The 16,314-nt window shown below is 46.3% G+C and overlaps 1 protein-coding gene across 2 annotated transcripts in view; it reads right to left on the bottom strand.

Moving 5' to 3' along the window:
- SLC7A2 (solute carrier family 7 member 2) overlaps nucleotides 1-16,314 on the bottom strand; it is a 216,224-nt gene that overhangs the window by 34,634 nt on the left and 165,276 nt on the right. The gene's annotated exons all lie outside the window — the stretch shown is intronic.

Raw genomic sequence — 16,314 nt, 5'->3', positions numbered from 1 at the left:
AACACATGCAACATGGCAAACACAAGGTCATGCAAGATTATGTCATTGGAAAGAGAAATTATCCAATAATTACAGTAACAGCATATCACTGCACACCAAGCTAGAAACTGTACAGCCATGGAAAGAAAAGAAAAATTAACCCAAACCTATTCAGGTGCTAGAAAACCAAGAGTGCATCTCTGTAATATTTGTTGCAAGCCTGAATTTAACATTTCTTTAAAACCGAAGCTGTGCTAGCGACTGTAAACAGTAACGGAAATTGCAATCTCGGCAGCATGTAGTTTATTTCCCTAAGCCACTGCCACCTTTTCTCCCAACCCAGCAGTAACCTGTAAACTTTCCACTGTTAGATCAGGAGAGAAAGTTGAGGAGGCAAGGACAATGACACAGAACTCCATGGTAAAAAGCCAATTCACATTGTCAGGATTTCAGGTTTCAAAAATAGCACATTTCCACTAGGTCCAAGCTACTTTTGACTCATAGCTACCAATATTTGAAGCCATTTAACTGGCCAGGAATGGCACCTGGCTGGTTAAATGGCTCTTAGCCAGCTATCCAGCGATATTCAGCAGGAGACAACCAGCTATCTCCCATTGAATATCGGTGGTGAGTGCTCAGCGGATAGAAGGTTAAATCGCATGATAGATCCAGCTACCTGCTGATTTTCAGCACATCGCTGGCTAAGTTTTATGGCCAAATCTGGCTGCATCAATAGCAGGTCTATCTTTGGACATTATGAACTTAGCTGGTTAGCACTGAATATCGACATGGCTGGCAGATATGTTCTTGGCTGCCAAAGATAAACCAGATATTCAATGATGGTCACCGGAAACAACCCGACATTGAATATCTGGGCTTGACGCTGACCAGGGGTGGCAGCCCAGCTACCTCCCACAGTCTGAACATCGGGACCACGCTGTTTGGTAGCACTGAATATGCTCTCAGGCGCAGATCCTTTGTGAATGGTTTGTCCCTACATATATATGTGAACCACCTTTTAAGTCTCTTATTTCAACCTTTTGGATAATCTGTAAGCAAGCTGCATTGTTTGTGATTTGGCAATTTTAATATTTTGCTGAAATGAACAACAGTATTCCTTGGCACACACCAGTATATCAAAACACTTTCCTTGCATTTCAAGGTAATGAGTGCAACAGTGCTCCGGTCTCTATTGTCCAGTCTGTAACAGGTAGATATAAATGGAAGCCCAGTGCAAATGTCAGGCAAATTCTCTCTCTGGCTCACTGGGGCATATCAAACCTTGGAAGGCTTGCTCATTCACACAGTGGAGGAGGAGCAGCCTACTGGTTAAAGCACCGGTCTTGACATCCAGAGGTGGCCAGTTCAATTTCCACTGCTGCTCCTTGTGATCTTGGGCAAATCACTTAACTCTCCATTGCCTCAGGTACAAACTTAGATTGTGAGAGCCCTCCTGGGACAGAGAAATATCCAGTGTACCTGAATGTAACTCACCCTTGAGCTACTACTGAAAAGGTGTGAGCAAAATACAATAAAAATAACATCCAAAATAAAATTGGACAATTCTATAACTGGGTGCCTAGGGTGCCTGAGCCTATTCTGTAATGGAACATGGATACCTGCTTTCCTTTCCAGCAGAGGTTCACAACCCAGCCCTCAGGATACCCACAATGAATATGCATGAGATACATTTGCATAGAATGGAGGTAGCAAATTTATATCATTCATAGTCAATCGGTATCTTGAAACCTGAGTGGGTTGAGAACCTCTGCTTTAATGAATGCTAGTGTAATAGTGAATATATATAGGCCTATAAGTTAAGCACCTATAAACGTATGCCCATAGGTTCCTATGCAAAAGAAAAAAATGCGACATTACCTGACCACTTTTTAAGTTGTGTGTCCACCTAAGTGCCCAAGATATGTGTGTACATTACAGTATTCTGTCATTTATGCACGTGAGAGTTCCACCTCCATTCTTCCATTCTGCCTATGTGTATGCCCACCTATAAAATATGCTCTGGGTAAATTCAGTACATAGTGCTCAAAAATCAGTGCTGAAAAAATGAGAACTCATTACAGAATAGCACTGAGTGCCAGTTTCAATGCCCAGATTTGGGTGCCAGAACTTACGCCTGCTGAAACCAGGTATAGTTCCCAGTGTTGAATTCTCAACCAAGCCACCCCCACCTCTCCCTCCCCTTGTCCGTTCCCCTAACTCCCCAACCCCTCCATCCTTTTCCTCCTTTCCTGAAATCACTGATGAGGAAACAACACATCTTCTCTCCTCCTCAAAACGAACTACCTGTTCCTCTGATCCCATTCCTACCCACCTTCTTAACACCATCTCTCCTACTCTCACCCCTTTTATCTGTTATATCCTCAATCTTTCACTTTCCACTGTGACCGTTCCTGATGCCTTCAAACATGCCGTGGTCACACCACTCCTTAAGAAGCCTTCACTTGACTTTCTTTCATCTCAAGCTGTTCTTGACCCACTCCAACCTGGCTTTCGCCCTCTTTATTCAACTGAAACTGCACTTACAAAAGTTTCCAACGACCTGTTACTGGCCAAATCCAAAGGTCTCTATTCTATCCTCATCCTTCTCGATCTATCCGCCCCTTTTGACACTGTTGATCACACCTTACTCCTTGATACGTTGTCTTTACTTGGATTCCAGGGTTCTGTTCTTTCCTGGTTCTCCTCCTACCTCTCGCTTCGCACCTTTAGTGTACACTCTGGTGGATCCTCTTCCACTTCAATCCCGCTACTAATCAGTGTACCTCAGGGTTCTGTTCTCGGTCCTCTCCTGTTCTCCATCTACACTTCTTCCCTTGGCTCTCTGATATCATCCCATGGCTTTCAATACCATCTCTACGCTGACAACTCCCAGATCTACCTCTCTACCCCTGAAATCTCAACCAGCATCCAGACCAATGTATCAGCCTGCCTAACTAATATCGCTGCCTGGATGTCTCAACGTCATCTGAAACTTAACTGGCAAAAACCGAGCTTCTCATCTTTCCCCCTAAACCCACCTCTCCTCTCCCCCCTTTCTCTATTGCTGTGGATGGCACTCTCATTCTCCCTGTCTCATCAGCTCGTAACCTTGGGATTATCTTCGACTCCTCTCTCTCCTTCTCTGCTCACATTCAGCAGATTGCCAAAACCTGTCGTTTCTTTCTCTATAACATCAGCAAAATCTGTCCCTTCCTCTCTGAGCACTCTACCAGAACCCTTATCCACACTCTTATCACCTCTCGCCTAGATTATTGCAACCTGCTTCTCACCAGCCTCCCGATTAACCATCTCTCTCTCCTCTTCAATCAGTCCAAAACTCTGCTGCGTGACTCATTTTCCGCCAGAGTAGTTATGCTCACATTAGCCCTCTCCTCAAGTCACTTCACTGGCTCCCTATCCGTTTCTGCATTCAATTCAAACTTCTCTTACTGATCTATAAGTGCATTCATTCTACTGCTCCCCAGTACCTCTCCACTCTTGTCTCTCCCTATGCCCCCCCCCTCGGGTACTCCATTCTGTGGATAAATCTCTCTTGTCTGTCCCCTTCTCCTCTACTGCTAATTCCAGACTCCGTTCCTTTTATCTCGCTGCACCTCACGCCTGGAATAGACTTCCCGAGCCTGTACGTCTAGCCCCGTCTTTGGCCGTTTTCAAATCTAGGCTAAAAGCCCACCTCTTAACGCTGCTTTTGACTCCTAACCACTACTCACTTGCCCTGTACCCTTTTATCCCCACCTCTTTAATTCCCTTACCTCTTAGTTGTTCTGTTTGCCTGTCCTATTTAGATTGTGAGCTCTTTGAGCAGGAACTATCTTTTCATGTATGGTGTACAGCGCTGCGTATGCCTTGTAGCGCTATAGTAGTAGTAGTGTCCAATTTGGGCGTATATCCCTGGTATTCTATAACACTGCACGCAAATTTTAGGAACACCCCTGACCCGCCCATGCATCTTCCATGGCCATGCTGCTTTTACTACATTCTCTGGCAACGAATTCCAGAGTTTAATTACACATTGAGTGAAGAAATTTTTTTTCAAATTTGTTTTAATTTTACTACTATGTAGCTTTATCGCATGCCCCTAGTTCTAGTATTTTGGAAAGAGTAAACAAGCAATTCATGTCTACCCATTCCACTCCACTCATTATTTTATAAACCTCTATCATATCTCCTCTCAGCTGTCTTCATATAATTGCCCTGAAAGTGGCTCTTAAATAACTGCGTCTGTCAACAGAAAATGATTTAGGCACATCCTCTCTATTTACTTATTTGTTGAATTTGTATCCCACATTTTCCCACCTATTTGCAGACTCAATGTGGCTAACAAGCACCAATCAAGAGTAAATAAACAATTGGTTACATAAATAACAAGTGTAACATAATGGATATAATCAATTCAATAAATCAGAAAACAGACGGATTATCAAGTGAGTAGTGATGTGTTGGAGTTCCTATTATTAATTATTATGGTAAGTCTTGTTAAAAAGGAAAGTCTTCAATGATTTTCTACAGTTGATAAGGTCATGAATATTTTTCAAATCAAGTGGTAATTAATTCCACAGCTGCGTTCCAAAGTAAGAAAAGTAGGACGCATGTACTAGTTTGTATTTTAGACCTTTACAGCTAGGGAAGTGAAGTCCCAAGAATATGCATGCTGATCTTTTAGCGTTCTTGAGTGGTAAATCAATAAGGTCTGACATGTATGCCGGAGCATTTCCATGAATAACTTTATGAACCAGAGTGCAAACTTTGAACACAGAACGTTCCTTAACTGGGAGCCAAGTGCAGCTTTTCTCTTAGGGGTTTTGCACTTTTGTATTTTGACTTTCCAAAAATGAGTCTAGCTGTGGTGTTTTGGGCTGTCTGAAGTTTCTTGATGATATGCTCTTTACATCCAGCATACAGCGCATTGCAATAATCTAGGTGACTCAACACCATTGATTGTACTCATTCCAGTACTCAAAAATGTCACGCTTGGAATTATGATCTATTATTTACTGTTGAAGAAGGACTGAGCAGCAAGTAAAAGGCTGAATAACTGAGTTAAAAGTCACAGTAACTGTAACCTGCAAGTCAAGTTGGAAAATATGTTGCAGAAATAAAAAGGCTCAAATCCAAAAAAAAATCAAAATAATATTCTACTAGAAATAATACCCAGTTTTAAGATAAGGTGATAGGTAACATCCAATTGCTTAACACCCAGAAACCCATAATCCCTATAAAAAATTATAGTAGTTACAGTTCTTCCAACATTTCTAAGCTACTGTTCATCACACAAATGTCTATTCCACACTTGAAGTTAGGTAGAAATATACAGATAGGAGGAGTTCAGGATTACTTCTTGTCAGGGAAGGGGGATTTTATTCATTTCTATTTTACTAACTCCTTAAACATTTAGGGGCCCTTTTACTAAGGCCTAGAACACAGTAATGGACATTAGGATGCACTAAGAGGGTCTTTCACTAAAGCTTAGCTCGAGTTATCTGTAGCAGGGCCCATAGGAATAAAATAGGCCCTGCTGCAGATAACTCGAGATAAGCTTTAGTAAAAGACCCCCCTAAGTGCCATGTGGCCCATAGGTAGAAAATAGGACACACAGCATTTAGTGCATGCAGATGTCCATTAGCTTGCACTAAGCTTCAGTAAAAGGGCCCCTTAGGTAGCTACTGCATGCGGACTGTTGATGCCAGCAACATATTTTTACAATCTGAAAGGTGTCAAAGGTTGTGTGTCAAAATCCCATTCTCTCCTCCTTGTCAACAGCCCTCCTTACTCCAGTCCGATTGCTTCTCCAACACTGAGAAAATATGTGAACACCCATCAACAGAGAAGCAATGTTAGTAACTATGTAATACCGTAAATAGGTCCTGTATAGACCAGCACACTCCCAAAGCATCCATGGAAGTTAATAGAACAAATAACATTACAGAAAATCCCCACTTATTTCCACTCTCCAGCACTCAGCATTTGTAGCATGCAACACAGCAGGAGCACACAGGGTGGAATTTACTAAAGTATGGGAAACTCTTTTCCAACTGCTTTTATACCCATTTATCCACTCTGTAGGGGTAATTCTATATGGTGGATAGAAGACATGTAAATGCCAGTATTTTGGACTTTTATGCAAGCAGGTGGCCACTAGTACATCAAAATATGCATAAATGGCCTCTTACAGAATACTGGAAAGTAAAAAGTACATGAGAGCCAGGAAAAGAAGACCAGCACTTCCACAGGGGAAACCAGACAGATCCCCCCAAAAAACAAGTCACAAGATGACCAAGAACATTTAGAGGTTTAGTTTTCAATGTTAAAAACAGGATGCATTGTTACATATGGGAGTGGAGGAACAGCCTAGTGGTTAGACCACCGGTCTTGAAATCCAGAGATGGCCGGTTCAAACCCCACTACAGCTCCTTAAGATCTTGGATAAGTCACTTAACCCTCCACTGCCTCAGGTACAAACTTAGATTATGAGCCCTCCTGGGACAGAGAAATATTCAGTGTACCTGAATGTAACTCACCTTGAGCTACTACTGGAAAAGGTGTGAACAAAATCTAAATAAATAAATATGACCCAACATGGGCCTGTTTCAGCTGTGAAGACTTCCTCAGGAGTCCTGTAAAACACACAACTAGTACACAGAGAAAATCCTAAATGTTGAAAAGAAGGATATGTGCTTGGTAAAAACACAGAAGTGGTAATGTCTAAGCCTGCGGGTGCACATCTCACTGTTACCCTCTTATATTGTATGGTGAGCCCTCCAAAACCTTACTGTGCACAACTACAATAGTCCTTATGTCTACAGGTATCACCTATGTGTAGGTACAATAGGTTTTGGACAGTAAATCTCTTTCATGCATACTGATTGTGGATATCCTGAAAACCTGACTGGCAAGGGGTACTTCCAGCACCACACTGATTTAGGGCACTTTTTTGTGTAACTTAATCATGATCAAAACATGTCTACACTAAACCTTCTAACTTTTGGCCCTGGGTATTTTTGCTTTGATCCATTATGGCAGAAAAACGTCCAAGTGTTGGAAGTTCCCAAATCCCACCCCCCCAACACACCCCCTTGAAAATCAAACAAACTGCATAGAAAACAGTCTTAAAAATGTGTTTCAAAAATAGCAATTTGGACATTTTGGCAAAAACAAAGTTCACCTGCCGCTTTCTGGATGTTTTTCTGTTTCGAAAATGAGCCCCTATACAGAAAGGTCCATGCTGGCTTTTCTTCATAGAATAGACTTAAAATAAGCAGCACAACGAGCGCCTTTGGTAGGCTCCCTGTTATGGAATTCCTCTTATGTCTATGAAGGCATGAATGGAATCCCGTGGTAGCTGTTTTATTTATCGCTCTTGGAGAAGTACAAGTTTCTCTGCTTATGAAGTAGAGATTGCTCTAGTCTTGGTGGGTTTCTAGTAAGGCTGAGTAACAGCTTCCTGAAATATTTAGTATTAGCCAAATAGCAATTCAAAACCCTCTGAAAATCCACAGTGTAACTGCTTTTTTACAATTTTTCAGGCTAGGGTGTAAAATAAGCAAAACAAATTCCTGGTTAAATTAAAATGAAGAATTAACTATAAGAACAGCCCTAGTGCCATTCCTAACTCAAATCATTTAAATTGTGGTTCTAAGAACATTCAATGCAACATTCAAAGTGCAAAAATGAAGTGGCCTCAGTTACTGAAGTCACTGAGCTTGATGGTCTGAAAAAACTGTCTCTGTATAAGAAAGTGAAGGACTGCTCTCAAATGTCTGATGTTAGAAATAGCAAGCAATGACATGAATCTGCAGCATAACCCCACCCGACTTCAGTCTACGCCCCAACACCAAAAAGCTCACAACTTGCTGACAGAGGGTTTTCATACCCTAATAAGCCTATCTTTACACCACAAAGTGAGCCGACAGGATTCTGAGAGTCCTGATTATCACTCTATCAAAACAACAGTTCACTCCAGAACTCTGCTTTCAATTTCCAGGCCATCAGCTTGACGCACTTAGAACTGGATTGCAGAATGACACCTTGACTTTTGCTGTAGGGTACATCTACTGATCTGAATGGTGCTGTCATTTTCAGATCCTTCAGTTCTGGAAACCAAAAGAAAGCCACAAGAACTAGCAACATCTTGCAAGAGTAGCCTCATGGTTAGAGCACTGAGTTTGATATCTAGGAGTGCCTGGTTCAAATTTCCTGGCCATCAGCTTGAGCAACTGAGAATTGGATTCCAGAATGACACCTTGACTTTTGCTGTGGTGTACATTTACTGATCTTGGGCAGTTACTTAACTTTCCTTTGCCTCAGGTGCAGGGAGATACCTACTATACCTGAATTTAACTCACCTTGAGCTACTACTTAAAAAGGTGTGAGCAAAATCCAAATAAATAAAATAGTGCACCTGTTAGCACCCCTAAAAGCAAAACCCAAACGGGAAAAATTTACTAAGCTATATTTTCCAGGTTAGGGCAAAAAGCACCTGTTATTAATCTATTGTTCCTCAAATTAGTGAAGAATTCTGGACAAGGCACAATTGGAACAAATGAAGTTTCAGACTTAGTAAACATAGTAAATGTCGACAGATAAAGATCTGTATGGTCTATCCAGTCTGTCCATCAAGGAGTGACTTGTTCACAGAAATTATCACCTTCTTTTACTACTGGCTCTCTCCTCTCCCTAGGGGTACTGACAGGCTTCTTAGATTTCATTGGGTTATTGCCCCACTTCATAGTTCAATGAGATAGTTGTCCTATCTTAAAAGAATCCAGAATTTACAGTGACAGCAGATAAAGACCTGAATGGTCCATCCAGTCTGCCAAGAGTTATATTCATTATGAATTCAAGATTAAATCAACAATGAACATTATATTATTTACTTGATCATAGTCTTTCTTTGGTGTTTCTGGGACACAGAACATAGAAGTCTGCCCGGCTCTGTTCTTGTGTTCCAACTACTGGAGTTGCCGTCAAAGCTCACTCCAGGCTATCCAAATTCGTCTTGTCATCTGTGGGAAACAGATCGTAAAAAGTCTGCCTGGCATTGTCCTCACGATCCACATTACTCAATTTTCAGTCAAAGCTCTTAGATAGCTACATGCGGGACTTAGACCGTACAAACCCGCCCAGCACCGGCCTTAGTCGATATAGCCAGGGTTACCATCTAAGCACCACTTGACATGCAAACACATATGCAACCCTTTAAGTTTTGTTTATATCATTCATTTTTTAATTAGAGATACGTTCATCCCACGCCTTTTGAAGCTTTAAATCCATTTCTTTAAGACCAAGAAGCTCTTCCAGGCTCTCGGCCCAAAATTCCATTGTCATATAGAATGGATGGGCTTTACACTCTAAGGGGATAATTCTGTAAGGAGCCACCTAGACTTAGGTGACAAGTACATAGAGCATAAGCATTGTCAAACTGGGACAGACTGAAGCCCATCAAGCCCAATATCCTGTTTCTAACAGTGGCCAATCCATGTCACAAGCACCCAGCAAGATCGCAGAACAGTAAAAAAAAAAGATTTTATGCTGCTTATCCTAGAAATAAGCAGTGGATTTTCCCAAGTCCATCTTAAAAATGGCTTATGGTCTTTTATTTTAGGAAATCATCCAAACCTTTTTTAAACCCTGATAAGCTAACTGCTTTTACCACATTCTCTGGCAACAAATTCCAGGTTTTTAAAACTTTTTCTACTTAGTAGCTTTATTGTGTGACCCCTAGTCCTACTATTTTTGGAAAGGGTAAACAAGTGATTTACCTCTACCTGTTCCACTCCACTCAGCATTTTATAGACCTCTATCATATCTCTCACTCAGTCACCTCTTGAAGCTGCAGAGTAGCCTAGTGGTTAGTGCAGCAGACTTTGATCCTGGGGGACTGGGTTCAAGTCCCACTGCAACTCCTTGCAACTCTAGGAAGTCACTTAACCCTCCAATTCCCCGTGTACAAATAAGTACCTGTATATGCTATGTAAACCACAGAAAGGCAGTATAACAAGTTCCCTTCCCCCCTCCTTTTTTTTTTTAGCCTTTCCTCATAGGCAAGTCATTCCATCGCCCTTCTCTATACCTTTTCTAATTCCGCTATATCTTTTTTGAGATGTGATGACCAGAATTGCACAGTCTATTTGAGGTGCAGTTGCACCACGGGGTGATAAAAAGGCATTATAACATTCTTATTTTTTGTTTTCCATTCCTTCCCTAATAATTCCTAACATTCTATTTGCTTTCTTAGCTGCTGCTGCACACTGAGAAGATTTTGAGTATTGTAGTAATTTATGAACATATGTGGACAAATCTGTGTGTAAATGAGTGCTTTCCAGCTAGATGCTATTCTGTAAGTATACGCCAAAGCGAATGCTACATACCTGTAGAAGGTATTCTCCAAGGACAGCAGGCTGATTGTTCTCACTGATGGGTGACGTCCACAGCAGCCCCCTCCAATCGGAATCTTCACTAGCAAAGGCCTTTGCTAGCCCTCGCGCGCGCATGCGCGACCGTCTTCCCACCCGAACCGGCTCGTGTTCGTCAGTCCCGTATATAGCAAGACAAAGAAAAGGGAAGACACAACTCCAAAGGGGAGGCGGGCGGGTTTGTGAGAACAATCAGCCTGCTGTCCTCGGAGAATACCTTCTACAGGTATGTAGCAGTCGCTTTCTCCGAGGACAAGCAGGCTAGCCCCCAGGCTCACTCAAAACATGGTCAATTGGGCCTCGCAACGGCGAGGACATAACTGAGATTGACCTAACAACTTATCCAACTAACTGAGTGTGTAGCCTGGAACAGAATAAACATGGGCCTAGGGGGGTGGAGTTGGATTCTAAACCCCGAACAGATTCTGAAGCACTGACTGCCCGAACAGACTGTTGCGTCGGGTATCCTGCTGCAGGCAGTAATGAGATGTGAATGTGTGGACAGATGACCACGTCGCAGCTTTGCAGATCTCTTCAATAGTGGCTGACTTCAAGTGGGCCACTGACGCTGCCATGGCTCTAACATTGTGAGCCGTGACATGACCCTCAAGAGCCAGCCCAGCCTGGGCGTAAGTGAAGGAATTGCAATCTGCTAGCCAATTGGAAATGGTGCATTTCCCCACAGTCACTCCCCTCCTGTTGGGATCAAAAGAAACAAACAATTGGGCAGACTGTCTGTTGGGCTGTGTCCGCTCCAGATAGAAGGCCAATGCTCTTTTGCAGTCCAATGTGTGCAGCTGATGTTCAGCAGGGCAGGAATGCAGACGGGGAAAGAATGTTGGCAAGACAATTGACTGGTTCAGATGGAACTCCGACACCACCTTCGGCAAGAACTTAGGGTGAGTGCGGAGGACTACTCTATTATGATGAAATCTGGTGTAAGGGGCCTGGGCTACCAGGGCCTGAAGCTCACTGACTCTATGAGCTGAAGTAACTGCCACCAAGAAAATGACCTTCCAGGTCAAGTACTTCAGATGGCAGGAGACCAGTGGCTCAAAAGGAGGTTTCATCAGCTGGGTGAGAACGACATTGAGATCCCATGACACTGTAGGAGGTTTGACGGGGGACTTTGACAAAAGCAAACCTCTCATGAAGCGAACAACTAAAGGCTGTCCTGAGATCGGCTTACCTTCCACACGGTAATGGTATGCACTGATTGCGCTAAGGTGAACCCTTACAGAGTTGGTCTTGAGACCAGACTCAGACAAGTGCAGAAGGTATTCCAGCAGAGTCTGTGTAAGACAGGAGCGAGGATCTAAGGCCTTGCTGTCACACCAGACGGCAAACCTCCTCCATAAAAAGAAATAACTCCTATTAGTGGAATCTTTTCTGGAAGCAAGACAGACACGGGAGACACCCTCCGACAGACCCAAAGAGGCAAAGTCTACGCTCTCAACATCCAGGCCGTGAGAGCCAGAGACTGGAGGTTGGGATGCAGAAGCGCCCCTTCGTCCTGTGTGATGAGGGTCGGAAAACACTCCAATCTCCACGGTTCTTCGGAGAACAACTCCAGAAGGAGAGGGAACCAGATTTGACGCGGCCAAAAAGGAGCAATCAGAATCATGGTGCCTCGGTCTTGCTTGAGTTTCAACAAAGTCTTCCCCACCAGAGGTATGGGAGGATAAGCATACAGCAGGCCTTCCTCCCAATCCAGGAGGAAGGCATCCGATGCCAGTCGGCCGTGGGCCTGAAGTCTGGAACAGAACTGAGGGACCTTGTGGTTGGCTCGAGATGCAAAGATCCGGCGCACTACTCTGGAGTTGAGCGACCACTCGTGAGGTTGCATAATCCTGCTCAACCTGTCGGCCAGACTGTTGTTTACGCCTGCCAGATATGTGGCTTGGAGCAACATGCCGTGACGGCGAGCCCACAGCCACATGCTGACTGCTTCCTGACACAGGGGGCGAGATCCGGTGCCCCCCTGCTTGTTGATGTAATACATGGCAACCTGGTTGTCTGTCTGAATTTGGATAATTTGGTGGGACAGCCGATCTCTGAAAGCCTTCAGAGCGTTCCAGACCGCTCGTAACTTCAGGAGATTGATCTGCAGATCGCGTTCCTGGAGGGACCAGCTTCCCTGGGTGTGAAGCCCATCGACATGAGCTCCCCACCCCAGGGGAGACGCATCCGTAGTCAGAACTTTTTGTGGCTGAGGAATTTGGAAAGGGCGTCCCAGAGTCAAATTGGACCAAATCGTCCACCAATACAGGGACTTGAGAAAACTCGTGGACAGGTGGATCACGTCCTCTAGATCCCCAGCAGCCTGAAACCACTGGGAAGCTAGGGTCCATTGAGCAGATCTCAAGTGAAGACGAGCCATGGGAGTCACATGAACTGTGGAGGCCATGTGGCCGAGCAATCTCAACATCTGCCGAGCTGTGATCTGCTGGGACGCTCGTACCCGGGAGACGAGGGACAGCAGACTGGTGGCCCTTGTCTCCAGAAGATAGGCACGAGCCGTCCGAGAATCTAGCAGAGCTCCTATGAATTTGAGTCTCTGTACTGCGAGAAGATGGGACTTTGGATAATTTATCACAAACCCCAGTAGCTCCAGGAGTCGAATAGTCATCTGCATGGACTGTAGAGCTCCTGCCTCGGATGTGTTCTTCACTAGCCAATCGTCAAGATAAGGGAACACGTGCACTCCCAGCCTGCAAAGCGCTGCTGCTACTACAGCCAGGCACTTCGTGAACACCCTGGGCGCAGAGGCGAGCCCAAAGGGAAGCACACAGTACTGGAAGTGACGTGTGCCCAGCCGAAATCGCAGATACTGCCTGTGAGCTGGCAATATCGGGATGTGCGTGTAGGCGTCCTTCAAGTCCAGAGAGCATAGCCAAACGTTTTCCTGAATCATGGGAAGAAAGGTGCCCAGGGAAAGCATCCTGAACTTTTCCTTGACCAGATATTTGTTCAGGGCAGATCACCCGGCACGGATACGTTGATGTCGACTATGCTCTGCTGGAGCCAGTCAAAAGCTCGTCCCCTGCTTTTGCTGGGGAGCCGTGGGGCCTTGCTGAGGCGCACGCTGCTGACGAGAGCGAGCGCGCTGGGGTTTAGCCTGGGCCGCAGGCTGGAGAGAGTGAGGATTGTACCTATGCTTACCAGAAGAGTAGGGAGCAGCCCTCCTTCCCCCATAAAAATGTCTACCTGAGGAGGTAGATGCTGAAGGCTGCCGGCGGGAGAATTTGTCGAAAGCGTTATCCCGCTGGTGGAGCTGTTCTACCACCTGTTTGACCTTTTCTCCAAAAATGTTGTCCGCTCGGCAAGGGGAGTCCGCAATCCGCTGCTGAATCCTATTCTCCAGGTCGGAGGCACGCAGCCATGAGAGTCTACGCATCACCACACCTTGAGCAGCGGCCCTGGATGCAACATCAAAGGTATCATATACCCCTCTGGCCAGGAATTTTCTGCACGCCTTCAGCTGCCTGACCACCTCCTGAAACGGCTTGGCTTGCTCAGGAGGGAGCTTGTCCACCAAGCCCGCCAACTGTCGCACATTGTTCCGCATATGGATGCTCGTGTAGAGCTGGTAGGACTGAATTTTGGCCACGAGCATAGAGGAATGAAAGGCCTTCCTCCCAAAGGAGTCTAAGTTTCTGGAGTCTTTGCCCGGGGGCGCCGAAGCATGCTCTCTAGAACTCTTAGCCTTCTTTAGGGCCAGATCCACCACACCAGAGTCGTGAGGCAACTGAGTGCGCATCAGCTCTGGGTCCCCATGGATCCGATACTGGGACTCTATCTTCTTGGGAATGTGGGGATTAGTTAATGGCTTGGTCCAGTTCGCCAGCAATGTCTTTTTTAGGACATGATGCATGGGTACTGTGGACGCTTCCTTAGGTGGAGAAGGATAGTCCAAGAGCTCAAACATCTCAGCCCTGGGCTCATCCTCCACGACCACCGGGAAGGGGATGGCCGTAGACATCTCCCGGACAAAGGCCGCGAAAGACAGACTCTCGGGAGGAGAAAGCTGCCTGTCAGGGGAGGGAGTGGGGTCAGAAGGAAGGCCATCAGACTCCTCGTCAGAAAAATATCTGATGTCCTACTCCTCCCACGAGGCCTCACCATCGGTATCAGACACAAGTTCACGAACCTGCGTCTGAAGCCGTGCCCGACTCGACTCCGTGGAAACACGGCCACGGTAGGAGCATCGAGAGGTGGACTTCCTCGCCAGCACTGGCAAAGCTCCCTCCGCCGACGTCGTCGGGGACTCTGCCTGGGAGATGGCCGTAGTGTACCGACACCGGCGACCTCACCTCGGGCAAGGGGCCAGCGGTCGCCTTACACGACGGTACCGGTGGCGCAAGCACCCCCGGTACCGGAGAAGGGCGCAACAGCTCTCCCAGAATCTCTGGAAGAACGGCCCGGAGACTCTCGTGCAGAGCGGCTGTGGAGAAAGACTGAGAAGCTGATGCAGGCGTCAAGGTCAGAGTCTGTTCCGGGCGTGGAGGCGGTTCCGGGCTGTCCAAGGGGGAGCGCATCGACACCTCCTGAACAGAGGGTGAGCGGTCCTCCCGGTGCCGATGCCTACTGGGTGCCGACTCCCTTGGCGACCCAGAGCTCTCGGTACCGAGACGGGAAGGAGACCGGTGACGATGCTTCTTTGACTTCTTCAAGTGAAGCATGTCACCGGAGCTTCCCGGTACCGACAAGGAGGACGTAGAATCCAACCGTCGCTTCCTCGGGGCCGAGGCCGAAGAAGGTCGATCTCGGGGGGCTGTACCGCAGGAGCCCTCAGGGCAGGAGGAGACCCACCCGAAGGCTCACCGCCACCAGCAGGGGAATGGACAGCCCTCACCTGCACTCCAGACGAAGCACCACCGTCCGACGACATCAGCAATAGCGGAGGTCCCGGTACCACCGACGTCGACGCAGCCTTTCGATGTCTCGGTATCGACGATGCAGGAGGTAGAAGCCTCGATGCAGTCGATGCCGATGCAGAGGTCGAAGACTTCGATGCTGTTGACGTCGATGCACTCGATGAGTCCCGTGCTGTTGTCGTCGAAGAGCCCGAGAACAACGCGTTCCACTGGGCTAATCGCGCTACCTGAGTCCTCTTTTTCAAAAGAGCACAAAGACTGCAGGCCTGTGGGTGGTGCCCAGCCCCCCGACACTGAAGACACGAAGCGTGCCTATCAGTGAGCGAGATTACCCGGGCGCACTGGGTGCACTTCTTGAAGCCGCTGGAAGACTTTGATGACATGGGCGGAAAAATCATGTCGGCGAAATCAAAATTCGCGATGATGACGGAAGGCACCAAAAAGAAGGGAGAAAAAACCCGTACCGAGGCCAAACAGGCTGGTCCTGAAAGCGAAAGGACACTTATGCAGGGAAAAAGCTGGAAACACGGGAAAGGGGTAAAGACCGGATCGGTCTCTTTTTTTTTTTTTTTTTAGCGAAAATGGCGAAGACGCGCAAGGTCAACTTGAGGGGCACGAAACGGCGGCAAAACACGACCGTCCCGAGCGCGGACAAAAGAAGACTGATGAACACGAGCCGGTTCGGGTGGGAAGACGGTCGCGCATGCGCGGTGCGCATGGGCGCACGAGGGCTAGCAAAGGCCTTTGCAATGAAGATTCCGATTGGAGGGGGCTGCCGTGGACGTCACCCATCAGTGAGAACAAGCAGCCTGCTTGTCCTCGGAGAATATTTGCGTATACTTTGCAGGTGGATGTTCACACAGGCAGAGTTTGGATGGAGCATGGGCAGGGTACCCATTTACCTGCACAGATTATAAAATACTATCAGCTATACATGTACTTTCACAATCTGTACACAAGCATTTACACTAGCTCTATGGCTGGTGATATTGGGTGCATATTTGACCTGTTATACTCGTATTCTA

This window comes from Microcaecilia unicolor, chromosome 2 (genome assembly GCF_901765095.1).
Source record: "Microcaecilia unicolor chromosome 2, aMicUni1.1, whole genome shotgun sequence".
In the NCBI taxonomy this organism is placed as follows: domain Eukaryota; kingdom Metazoa; phylum Chordata; class Amphibia; order Gymnophiona; family Siphonopidae; genus Microcaecilia; species Microcaecilia unicolor.
Note: the sequence above shows the minus strand (reverse complement) of the source record. Positions and strands in the feature narration are given on the sequence as shown.